We start from the raw sequence: 14225 nt of genomic DNA, 5'->3' as shown, positions 1-14225 counted from the left end.
AAAGAAAAAAAGAAGAAGAAGCTTTTTTGGAGTTTGTTATTCAACTTGTGCACATTTAGGTAATTCACAAATCATCCAAAGAGTCATTTAAGGGCACAAAGTATTAATTAAAGAGGCTCACAAATTTATCTGAGAGAATGACTCGTAATTCCAGGATGCAGTTTGTCAAAAACATATCAGACGCCCCATTTCTCAATATATTACTCCACTTTATTTCTCTGAAAATTCAGATTTCAGAGTGAGCTCCTGTGGATCCATCTGGCTTTTCCAGTTAATTTGTTGGGTTTGTTGGATTTATTTAACTTGTGCATTATTGTCTTTAAACAGACTTTAACACCAAATGCTACATGGTTTGGAGTATAGAAAACCTGATTGATACAGCTGGAAACTGGCATTGTGCATTAGTGTTGCACATTCAGAAAGACATTTGCAATCAGTCAAACTATTTGGTACACCCTGAACCTGGGCCTTTTAAGGCACCTGAGGGTCTGGGGTCTTGAGGCTGTTGTAAATCCAGCCTAAACAGTTTTATGTGAAAAGTTTGATCATGGACAGTCTTGTTTTCTTGGCTGCATGAGAGCTCTGACATGCCATATATGGTGGATCACCTGGAACTAAAAGACAAATCATAGAGTTGCAGTACAACCCTAAATATTATTGTGCAGTTAGAAGTTGCAGTACAACCCTAAATACTGATGTGCAGTTAGAAGTTGCAGTACAACCCTAAATACTGATGTGCAGTTAGAAGTTGCAGTACAAACCTAAATACTACTGTGCAGTTAGAAGTTGCAGTTCAACCCTAAATATTATTGTGCAGTTAGAAGTTGCAGTACAACCCTAAATACTGATGTGCAGTTAGAAGTTGCAGTACAACCCTAAATACTACTGTGCAGTTAGAAGTTGCAGTACAACCCTAAATACTGATGTGCAGTTAGAAGTTGCAGTACAACCCTAAATACTGATGTGCAGTTAGAAGTTGCAGTACAAACCTAAATACTGATGTGCAGTTAGAAGTTGCAGTACAAACCTAAATACTGATGTGCAGTTAGAAGTTGCAGTACAAACCTAAATACTGATGTGCAGTTAGAAGTTGCAGTACAACCCTAAATACTGATGTGCAGTTAGAAGTTGCAGTACAACCCTAAATACTGATGTGCAGTTAGAAGTTGCAGTACAAACCTAAATACTGATGTGCAGTTAGAAGTTGCAGTACAAACCTAAATACTGATGTGCAGTTAGAAGTTGCAGTACAAACCTAAATACTGATGTGCAGTTAGAAGTTGCAGTACAAACCTAAATACTACTGTGCAGTTAGAAGTTGCAGTACAACCCTAAATACTGATGTGCAGTTAGAAGTTGCAGTACAACCGTAAATACTGATGTGCAGTTAGAAGTTGCAGTACAACCCTAAATACTGATGTGCAGTTAGAAGTTGCAGTACAAACCTAAATACTGATGTGCAGTTAGAAGTTGCAGTACAACCCTAAATACTGATGTGCAGTTAGAAGTTGCAGTACAACCTACAACTTGCAGTAAAGTCTTTGCAATGCAAGCTCAAAACCTGCACCACCACCACCACCACCAGGTTTGTCCCAAATGTGTCAATTTTATTTTGAAGGTCAAATAAACCCACTTCCTGTGGTGGTCCTGATGTTGAACAGCTTGACGTCGCTCATCTCATCTCATCTCCCTGTGCGTGAGGACGTCGTGCATCGGACGCGCACTGCAAAAGATTTCAAGTGACTTTTCTATTTGTACATTTACGAGTAGAAACACAGTGGAGCTCTAGTTGCACGCTCCTCTTAGCTTAATTCCACCACTGCGTGTTATACATGTAAAATAATGTGAAAATATAGCCTATCATGTGTATTATATATGTAAAATAATGTGAAAATATAGCCTATCATGTGCATTATATATGTAAAATAATGTGAAAATATAGCCTATCATGTGTATTATACATGTAAAATAATGTTAAAATATAGCCTATCATGTGTATTATATATGTAAAATAATGTTAAAATATAGCCTATCATGTGTATTATACATGTAAAATAATGTGAAAATATAGCCTATCATGTGTATTATATATGTAAAATAATGTGAAATTATAGCCTATCATGTGCATTATACATGTAAAATAATGTGAAAATATTGCCTATCATGTGCATTATACATGTAAAATAATGTGAAAATATAGCCTATCATGTGCATTATATATGTAAAATAATGTGAAAATATTGCCTATCATGTGTATTATACATGTAAAATAATGTGAAATTATAGCCTATCATGTGCATTATACATGTAAAATAATGTGAAAATATAGCCTATCATGTGCATTATATATGTAAAATAATGTGAAAATATTGCCTATCATGTGTATTATACATGTAAAATAATGTGAAAATATAGCCTATCATGTGTATTATACATGTAAAATAATGTGAAAATATTGCCTATCATGTGTATTATACATGTAAAATAATGTGAAAATATTGCCTATCATGTGTATTATACATGTAAAATAATGTGAAAATATAGCCTATCATGTGTATTATACATGTAAAATAATGTGAAAATATAGCCTATCATGTGTATTATACATGTAAAATAATGTGAAAATATTGCCTATCATGTGTATTATACATGTAAAATAATGTGAAAATATAGCCTATCATGTGTATTATACATGTAAAATAATGTGAAAATATTGCCTATCATGTGCATTATACATGTAAAATAATGTGAAAATATAGCCTATCATGTGCATTATATATGTAAAATAATGTGAAAATATTGCCTATCATGTGTATTATACATGTAAAATAATGTGAAAATATAGCCTATCATGTGTATTATACATGTAAAATAATGTGAAAATATAGCCTATCATGTGTATTATACATGTAAAATAATGTGAAAATATAGCCTATCATGTGTATTATATATGTAAAATAATGTGAAATTATAGCCTATCATGTGCATTATACATGTAAAATAATGTGAAAATATTGCCTATCATGTGCATTATACATGTAAAATAATGTGAAAATATAGCCTATCATGTGCATTATATATGTAAAATAATGTGAAAATATTGCCTATCATGTGTATTATACATGTAAAATAATGTGAAATTATAGCCTATCATGTGCATTATACATGTAAAATAATGTGAAAATATAGCCTATCATGTGCATTATATATGTAAAATAATGTGAAAATATTGCCTATCATGTGTATTATACATGTAAAATAATGTGAAAATATAGCCTATCATGTGTATTATACATGTAAAATAATGTGAAAATATTGCCTATCATGTGTATTATACATGTAAAATAATGTGAAAATATTGCCTATCATGTGTATTATACATGTAAAATAATGTGAAAATATAGCCTATCATGTGTATTATACATGTAAAATAATGTGAAAATATAGCCTATCATGTGTATTATACATGTAAAATAATGTGAAAATATTGCCTATCATGTGTATTATACATGTAAAATAATGTGAAAATATAGCCTATCATGTGTATTATACATGTAAAATAATGTGAAAATATTGCCTATCATGTGCATTATACATGTAAAATAATGTGAAAATATAGCCTATCATGTGCATTATATATGTAAAATAATGTGAAAATATTGCCTATCATGTGTATTATACATGTAAAATAATGTGAAAATATAGCCTATCATGTGTATTATACATGTAAAATAATGTGAAAATATAGCCTATCATGTGCATTATATATGTAAAATAATGTGAAAATATAGCCTATCATGTGTATTATATATGTAAAATAATGTGAAAATATTGCCTATCATGTGTATTATACATGTAAAATAATGTGAAAATATAGCCTATCATGTGTATTATACATGTAAAATAATGTGAAAATATTGCCTATCATGTGCATTATACATGTAAAATAATGTGAAAATATAGCCTATCATGTGTATTATATATGTAAAATAATGTGAAAATATAGCCTATCATGTGTATTATACATGTAAAATAATGTGAAAATATAGCCTATCATGTGTATTATACATGTAAAATAATGTGAAAATATTGCCTATCATGTGTATTATATATGTAAAATAATGTGAAAATATTGCCTATCATGTGCATTATACATGTAAAATAATGTGAAAATATAGCCTATCATGTGTATTATATATGTAAAATAATGTGAAAATATAGCCTATCATGTGTATTATACATGTAAAATAATGTGAAAATATTGCCTATCATGTGTATTATACATGTAAAATAATGTGAAAATATTGCCTATCATGTGTATTATACATGTAAAATAATGTGAAAATATAGCCTATCATGTGCATTATATATGTAAAATAATGTGAAAATATTGCCTATCATGTGTATTATACATGTAAAATAATGTGAAAATATAGCCTATCATGTGTATTATACATGTAAAATAATGTGAAAATATAGCCTATCATGTGCATTATATATGTAAAATAATGTGAAAATATTGCCTATCATGTGCATTATACATGTAAAATAATGTGAAAATATAGCCTATCATGTGCATTATATATGTAAAATAATGTGAAAATATTGCCTATCATGTGTATTATACATGTAAAATAATGTGAAAATATAGCCTATCATGTGTATTATACATGTAAAATAATGTGAAAATATAGCCTATCATGTGCATTATATATGTAAAATAATGTGAAAATATAGCCTATCATGTGTATTATATATGTAAAATAATGTGAAAATATTGCCTATCATGTGTATTATACATGTAAAATAATGTGAAAATATAGCCTATCATGTGTATTATACATGTAAAATAATGTGAAAATATTGCCTATCATGTGCATTATACATGTAAAATAATGTGAAAATATAGCCTATCATGTGTATTATATATGTAAAATAATGTGAAAATATAGCCTATCATGTGTATTATACATGTAAAATAATGTGAAAATATAGCCTATCATGTGTATTATACATGTAAAATAATGTGAAAATATAGCCTATCATGTGCATTATACATGTAAAATAATGTGAAAATATTGCCTATCATGTGTATTATATATGTAAAATAATGTGAAATTATAGCCTATCATGTGCATTATACATGTAAAATAATGTGAAAATATAGCCTATCATGTGTATTATATATGTAAAATAATGTGAAATTATAGCCTATCATGTGCATTATACATGTAAAATAATGTGAAAATATTGCCTATCATGTGTATTATACATGTAAAATAATGTGAAAATATAGCCTATCATGTGTATTATACATGTAAAATAATGTGAAAATATTGCCTATCATGTGTATTATACATGTAAAATAATGTGAAAATATAGCCTATCATGTGTATTATATATGTAAAATAATGTGAAATTATAGCCTATCATGTGTATTATACATGTAAAATAATGTGAAAATATTGCCTATCATGTGTATTATACATGTAAAATAATGTGAAAATATTGCCTATCACATGTGTTTTGTGAAAGGATAATAATAAACAAAAATAAGTATGTTTTTGTTGATATTTTTGGATGCATTTAAAATCTCATCCTCTAGGAGCCGCTGTGCAATTCCCTGACTTGTATTTCTCTGCCAACACAATCAGTCACAATGCGATGCAGCCTTTCACAAGTCTGGACTCGTCATTTTTTGCAGCGGAGGCCACCTTCTTCACCGGGTATGTGAGAGGCTCTTCCATCCATCCATGCATCCTTCCTTCCATCATCCAGACCTGAGCCTGGATGCTCGAACACATTGCTTCTAATTTGCACTCATTGTTCTGCTTTTATCCGACATGTAACCCGGGTTATTGCTGTTTTTCAGCCCGGTTTATGTGCGCTTTTCCCCCATGGAGGAGTAGCCAGATCGGGGATCCACCATCCTGCAGGCTGCAGGGAGAAAACGTTGCAAATGGTCGGTGTTTCTGGTTCCTTTTGCTGTCATGTGAACGAGGATGAGGCGCGTCAACCTGTCGATGATGATGAAGGTGAGTGGCCTGTTTACTTGCACGGTGCGTCTCTTTTGTCTGAGTCACATGCTGTCAAAGATCATGAACCTGGGAGGGTTGATGTGAATCCATCAGGAGAGGATGCTCCTGAAGGCACCAGCATCCTCTTTGAATGTGGAGGACTTTAAATGAGGTCAGCTGGATGCTGAGGTCGCTGATGCATCAGGGTCGATCATCCTGTCAGTCAAATTGCTTCTCATTAGAGCAGATGGATGCACACACTGTTAAGAATTTCCCAGTAAAATAACAGTAAAGAACTGGCAGCAGGGTTGCCTTTATGTTACTGTAAAATTAACATTATTATACTGTCGCTGAAATGTACAGCTTTGTACTGTTAATGAAAAATACAGTTTGAACGTCATTAATTTCACAGTATTTTACAGTTCATTTACTGTTTAAAGATACATTATATAGCTGTTTTTCACCTTTCTTTTACATCATCTTACTGATTTGTTTTAATGCACTATTTAGGTTGTAGAGGTTGTGTCTGTAGAGGTTCTACTGTTCTAATGGAGAACAAAGATGGTTCTGTAGAGGTCCTACTGTTCTAATGGAGAACAAAGATGGTTCTCTAGAGGTTCTACTGTTCTAATGGAGAACAAAGATGGTTCTGTAGAGGTTCTACTGTTCTAATGGAGAACAAAGATGGTTCTCTAGAGGTTCTACTGTTCTAATGGAGAACCGTTAAAACCTGATGAATAGATGGTGTGTTTACCAAAGTGTACATTTGTTTGTCTGGAGTTTGAGCTCTCCCAGAGGTCCCTGAAGGCGTCTTAAACAAACTGAGTACTAATTATTAAAGTCATATACTGGTTGTTCTTTCCTCATAACTTCGTTTTAATCTGGGATTCATTCATGGATAATTTGGTTGATTAAACCCTCTCAGATCTGGATAATTAGGTCTGGTGTAGCCGAGAGATTAATCGATTAGTCCACTGACAGGAAGGGAACAGTGTCAAACAGTAAGTCAAGTCAATTAAAATGTATTTCTATAGCACATTTAAAACAACATGAGCTGACCAAAGTGCTTTACAGACATAGGCAGAATAAAAACAGGTCAACAGAGCAGACAACAAAATCGCACACATCCACAGACAGAGACCAAGGTAAAATCCATGAGTAAAAGACTGTTGTAATGAGCATTATAAAAGGCCAATTAGTAATCACAATTCAAGTACATTCAAAAGCCAAAGAAAAGAGGTGGGCCTTGAGCTGTGCTTTGAAAGACTCCGTAGAAGGAGCAGATCTGATGTGGTGAGGCAGTTTGTTCCACAGACTAGGGCCCGCAACGAACAGTAACTGTTCCAGCTTCTCAAATGTTTTATATCATTGTAAATTGAATATCTTAGATAACTGGAAAGGCCCTGGATGAACTTGGAGTCTTAATGTGTTTCTATTTTTGGTTCCTGGAAGTGAGTGAGGTGGCATGATGAGTTTGATTGCAGCTTTGTTAATTTAGAGTGAGGAAAGTCACATTACAGACCACTTTACAATCAATATAAAAATAAAGTTGAGGGATCTGCTAGAGAGAGTTTAGAAAAAGAATATGCATGATCTCGGTCTCTATGGATAGGTAAGACCTCAGAGAATTCATCCTCAGTGTCAGTAACATTGTGATGAACCAAAGGAAAGATTTACATTTTTATCCTCTCCTAAAATGTTTTCTAGATTAGACAGTGGATAACACCATTATAGCAATGATGCCATGCACAGAGATGCCACTGAATTCATTCAGCAAATCCTCGACTACAACTAATAATAATAATAATAATAATACATTTTATTTAGTGGCGCTTTTCTGAACACCCAAGGACACCTTACAAGAATCAATTTAAACATAGACAGATAAAACAAATAAAAACAACAGGACATGACAGAGATGACATGACATACAACTGTGCCCAAGCAGATATAAATAACACAAAGCACATCGATTCTACAAAGGTTTTAGTCAGGATAGGACCAGGAGGACTCTCCATTTGGCCACTTGGATTCCCAAAGTGTGCCAAATGGGTTTTCTACCTCTTGAAAGGGAATCTGGCTCTAAAATACTACTAATATCCACTAAAGGAGGCTATGTGTACCCAATGGAGCCTTTGGCCATGACATTTACCCTGTTTATCATCACATTCTACCATTGTGCACAGTAGAAAATCAATAAAAAACAACTAGATTGTATAATTTTGACTCCAAATGGAGTAGTTTTATTAAAATAATGAAATGTGATCAAGTAAAACTTAGATGATAACAAATAAGATCAATAACAATGTAAATAAGATAACACAAAATAATAAAAAGTCAGGTATATATTCAATATAAAAACGGTCAAAAATATTATAAAGTAAAAATACAATTTCTCCTGTGTTGATTTTTTAACTATAAAATATTTAAATCGTTGCCAAACAAACATTGTTTGGACAAAATCCACTTGGAGTGTTGTTTTAGTAGCATTAAGGCCTCGTATTTGAGAAACTATTCAGAAAAAAGACCACCACAGCATGTTATGAAGTTTTAACACACAGCTCAGCCAAACCCGGTACGGGGTCCGTCGGGTAGAAGAGGTTAAAGAAGCTTAACTCAAACTGTTACTGATGTACCTTCAACTAGTGCAAGTGAACTGAATTCATGCTCTCTGGAGGTCATTGAAAGGCATTCTGGGAAATGTAGGACATTGCTAACTGAAGCAGACAAAGTGAAAGATAGCATTTCTTCTCCAAAATAACTCCTGGTGTGTTTTGAGCTTCACAGACGTGAGAGGATGTTCAGATAAAAACCCTGCAGACCTTCAGCTGGCTCTTTGTGTATTCACTCACTGTGTGTCTTATGAGCGCAGTGAGGCGGCCCGACTAGAGCTCTGCAGACCGCCGGGGGAATGAAAATGCCACAACACGTCGCTTCGAAACCGCTAGTGGGTCAACATCTACGGCATGGTGCTGCTCGCTTCCTCCCTCACCCCGTCTCACCTCCTCCTCCTCCCCTCCTCCTCCTCTCTGTCTGAGTCTGGTGTAGGGAGAGTTTATTCTCCAGCTGCTGCAGCTTCACTGAGATCTCAGAAACATCCAGCTGCAGGCTGCAGGTCCAGCTACACTTTGTGCCTCTTATTGAATCAGCTCTTTTACATTGGAGATTCTTTGCATTTATGGTTGCATTCAAATCATATTACCTCAAATCTATATCAAGATTCATCCTCTTTGATAATGATCAGTTCGCAGCATTTCTTATCGCTCATCTTGTACACAACAATAAGAATATTATACACAATAAAGCAAATAGACATAAATGGTTTATAGTTCTAACATTGCTGCTTTATATGCTTAAATTATTCCTTAAACATAACCACGTATACTGTATAAGGCACAGTGTGTATGATTTAGGGGGATCTATTAGCAGAAATGGAATATAATATTCATAACTATGTTTTTATTGGTGTATAATCACCTGAAACTAAGAATCGTTGTGTTTTCGTTAGCTTAGAAAAAGCCCTTCATGTCTACATAGAGAGCGGGTCCTCTTCACTGAGTCCGCCATGTTTCTACAACCTTTAGCATTTTTACATTACCTGAAGGCCACCGTAGTTCTCTACACCTCTGGTTCCCAACCTGGGGGTCCCGACCCCCACTAGGGGCCATCAATACTTCACGGGGGGTCGTGAGGCCTTCTTGATTTTTTTTCTGTAGCGCAGCGTTTCGTTAATTTCTGTCTAAATAAAATTGTTATTTTTAAAGTTTGGATTATTAATCAAGATATACATTTAAGAATTAGAAAAGTATGCAGCAACAACTGAAGAGCTGATCAAAAAATAAGCCTATTAAATATGTATGGTTGTTAAAAATAAAAAAATAAAAACATAATACAGACATAATATGTTGCTGCTATAGTAGCGTTTTTATGGTATGGATGACCTCTGAGCGAGGCCAACAGTGTTACCATGGTTTTGCACTCAGCGGTTCACGTTACCGCAGTCTTGGAAAGGGAGGAGTGAGTGGAGGGGTACTCCGTACCCCTGGACCTTTAACTTTGACTTTCAACCAAATGTGTATCAGACATTTGTTTTTTTGATATTTTAACACTTTTTTAATGACATTTGACTGAGTAGCTGAGTAGTAAAGTTTTAATCTGCTGTGGCATCAACAGATTCAGTGAGTATATGCATCTTACTTAGTTGCATTTCTGTGCAACAGCCATATTCCCACATCCCTCCACCTTCACATGCACTGACCAGATGAGATGAAGTTTAATGAAGAGCTTCAACTGCTGATGAAAACACACACACAGTTTCATGTTGCATTTTTATTTTGCCGTGTCTGAGAATCTGCAGGAAGCGCAGCATAATTTCCTACGAGGCGTTCAGGGTCCAGCAGTGGTGATAGGTGCACCGACGAGAGCTAATTAGTGTAGATTGTCAAGCGGTGAGCTGAGACCTGCAGGCTGCTGAAGGCCAGATGTTCACAGTATTGGAGCTTGTTGTGGGAGCTGACAGGTGCAGAGAAAACTGTTGCTCCCTCCTGCATCAGGATTATTGAGGTGATCCTCAGCGAGCTCTGGAGAGGGTGACATGATGTGGACAGTTGTGCCTTTTATCTGCAGGTACAAAATAAAGCAGCAGTTGAGTTAAAATGATGAAAGTAGTTTCTTTTTATCACGTTTAAGTCACCAAACCAGATTCTTTCAAATGCAAAAATGGGAATTGAAGTGCACAAACATCTGCTGCACTCTGCAGTTCATTCATCTCAGTGGCTGAAGCATTGAAGCCAGGAATAACTGGATTCGACCCTCCCGTTGTGTGTTATTGAAGGTGGCATGTAAGGGCGAGCAGAGAGGATCATGGGTTATTTCCTGCACGTGCCGCAGTGTTGTTGTAGACTTTGATCAGCTTCATTTGGTTTTCTGATGAGCCAGAAATCAGGACAAATGTTTGTTTCTGATACATAATGTGAATATGATAAATAATTCATCCACAGTAGTCTTTATAATAATGAAGTCCTGGTGATAACTGATGGTTTTGAGGTTGCTGTTATGATGATTGGTTGGTTGTCGGCAGGTTCCTGTCTTCACTGTATTTTCATACATTTTCTTGCTGGTTCTCTGGACTCTGCTCAGCGTTTTCATGTCTTTTCACAGGCTCTCTAACTCAGACTGATGAGGCTGACAGCCTGAACGTTAGAACCTTTTTTGTGGAGCTTAATGTAACTGCTAGATTTTTTTTGTTTTCAGACCAATGTGGAAAAAGAGCTGTTTTGTCAACCTAAATCACAGATTGAGGCTGCGACAGATGGAAAGGGACAAATGTGTCCCATCCTCCAACCGACCGAGGCTTTTAATTGGCCGAAATTAATCTCTGAGGTTGTGTGTGTTAAATAGGGTGCACTACCAATTTGAAAACATTATGGACAGTTCAGTCATGAAGTCTGTTAAAAATAAATAAGCATCACCTTTGTTCCTCTCTTGAACCTTTGGTGTAAAACTTCACAGATTTCCTGACATCACACCTCAAAGACAGAAATGCTGAGGTGATTCTTCCCCTGCATTTAGTTTCTAACCCTGCATTTAGTTTCTAACCCTGCATTTAGTTTCTAACCCTGCGTTTAGTTTCTAACCCTAGCTGCCTTTAGTTTCTAATCCTGCCTTTAGTTTCTAACCCTGCGTTTAGTTTCTAACCCTAGCTGCCTTTAGTTTCTAACCCTAGCTGCCTATAGTTTCTAACCCTGCCTTTAGTTTCTAACCCTAGCTGCCTTTAGTTTCTAACCCTAGCTGCCTTTAGTTTCTAACCCTAGCTGCCTTTAGTTTCTAACCCTAGCTGCCTATAGTTTCTAACCCTAGCTGCCTTTAGTTTCTAACCCTAGCTGCCTATAGTTTCTAACCATAGCAGTAGTATAGGACTGGTTCCTTTGCGCGTGCATGTGAAATGCGCGTGCACGTGAGCGTGCGTGTGCGCGCGTGCGTGTGTGTGTGTGGGGATACAGGTGAACCCTTGGTGACCCTGGTGCCCTTATTGTAACCCTAGGGCTGATGTTAATTAATGGTAGTTGTCCAAAGGTGTCTGCTGTAGGTGTTATCAGTTGCTCCACAACAAAAAAAGAAGACCCCATCCTGTGGATCCTGATGCAGATAAAAAATACAGTTGTATCCCTATATGTGAACTCCGTTGTATCCAAGAGTTGTCTTTTTATTACAGTATCATTAAAAGTTCAAACAAACCCCTGGTCTCTGTGACCAAAATGTTTTTGCTTTTTGATGTTGCCACAGAAGACCCATACTGTTGATCCTGAGTCAGATAAAAAAAAAACTCGGTTGTATCCAAGATGTTATCAGTTGCTCTGTAAACAAAAGAAGACCCCCTCCTGTGGATACTGCTTCAGTGAACAAAACACAGTTGTATCCCTATATGTGAACTCCGTTGTATCCAAGAGGTGTCTTTTTTATTACAGTGCCCATAAAAGATCAAGCAAACCCTAGTGTGCTGTGGTCAAAATGTTTATGGCTTTTGATGATGTGGTGGTTGGTACTGTTTGCAGGCTATATCAGCATGGATCCTGTAACCATATGTTTGTTTGTGAGAGGGTGTATGGATTAGCGTTGTTCGTAGTCGATATTAACATGTATCCAGGACAAATGGTGTGAGAAGGGAAGTATGTCATCTCCTTCATGTCATCTCCTAAAATTCTTTATGAGATGTATCTGTGAGAGGGGGTGGGGTATGGGGTGGTATTGTTTGTAATAGATATCAGCATGTATCCAGGGACAAATGGGGTGGATGTGAGCGGGATGGGGGTCATCTCTTGTATGCCATCTCCTAAAATTCTTTAGGAGATGTATCTGTGCTGTAATGATTTGTTAACATTTTAAATTGGTAGATGTGTGTTAGTACACCACTAATTTTGCTTGTAGTCATCTCCCAAAAAAAAAAAGCGGTGCAATGTCGGTAGAGTTACAATATAGTGGGTTTTTAAAAAAAAAAAAAAAATGTATGTAGTGTGAATGGGGCAACCTCAAGACCTGTCAACCATGCGTATTCATGAGATGTCACTAGCTCCATCTTTTACCTACACTTTGTGTATATAGTCAGCATTCAGCTGAGGTCGTGTTTACCAAACTTCACAACTTTTGAAGAGGACGCTTTTCCTAACGCCACTCTTGCATTTTGCACATTAGGTACAGTGTTCTTTTCTTTGGATGCTTCATTTTTGGCGTCTGTGAACATAGAGCTGATGTGACTTGCCAAAAAGCCCCAGTTTTGTCTCATCTGTCCAAAAGACATTCTCCAAGAAGCTTTGTGGCTTGTCAATATGTATTTTGGCATATTCCAGTCTCACTTTTTTATGATTTGGTGTCCTCCGGGGTTGTCTGCCATTAAGTCCACTTTGGCTCAAACAGGAGAAAATGGCTCATGGACTACTACTAAAACACTATGAATACTATAGAACTAACTAGCATTGTTAGAAAAATAATTATTAATGGGACAAATTTCTTGGGTATTTTAGCGTGCGATCAACTGCCTAAACACATCAGGCTGCTTGGAGATGGTCTTATAGCTTTTACCTTTAACATGCTTGTCTATAAGTTTCTTTCTAATCTCCTGAGACAACTCTCTCCTTAGCTTTCTGTGGTCCATGTTCAGTGTGGTACACACCATGATACCAATGTTTAATGTGTCCCTATGGTCAAATTATTTTCAATCTTTTCTAGGGGTACCATCATTTTTGTCCAGGCCAGCTTCATTAGTTTGTTTTTTTAAATGATTCTGAACCAAAATTCAAAAACATTAGCTGATTTTCATTAGTTCATTTTCAATACATTTTTATTTATTATTACTTTTTTGTCAGTTTCAAGTTATTTCAGTGACCATTGTTTTTTTTTATTCTTTCTTTAACGGAAGGGTACCAACAATTTTGACTATGTGTGTAGATACACACACACACACACACACACACACACATACAGTATATACATATGTCTATATCCACACCCGCTTACATATAGATATCCACTTAGACACAGCCAATGTTTAATGTGCCCCTATGGTCAAATTATTTTCAATCTTTTCTAGGGGTACCATCATTTTTGTCCAGGCCAGCTTCATTAGTTTGTTTTTTTAAATGATTCTGAACCAAAATTCAAAAACATTAGCTGATTTTCATTAGTTCATTTTCAATAAATTTTTATTATTAC

Source organism: Sebastes fasciatus, chromosome 24, assembly GCF_043250625.1.
Source record: "Sebastes fasciatus isolate fSebFas1 chromosome 24, fSebFas1.pri, whole genome shotgun sequence".
Taxonomy (NCBI): domain Eukaryota; kingdom Metazoa; phylum Chordata; class Actinopteri; order Perciformes; family Sebastidae; genus Sebastes; species Sebastes fasciatus.
Note: the sequence above shows the minus strand (reverse complement) of the source record.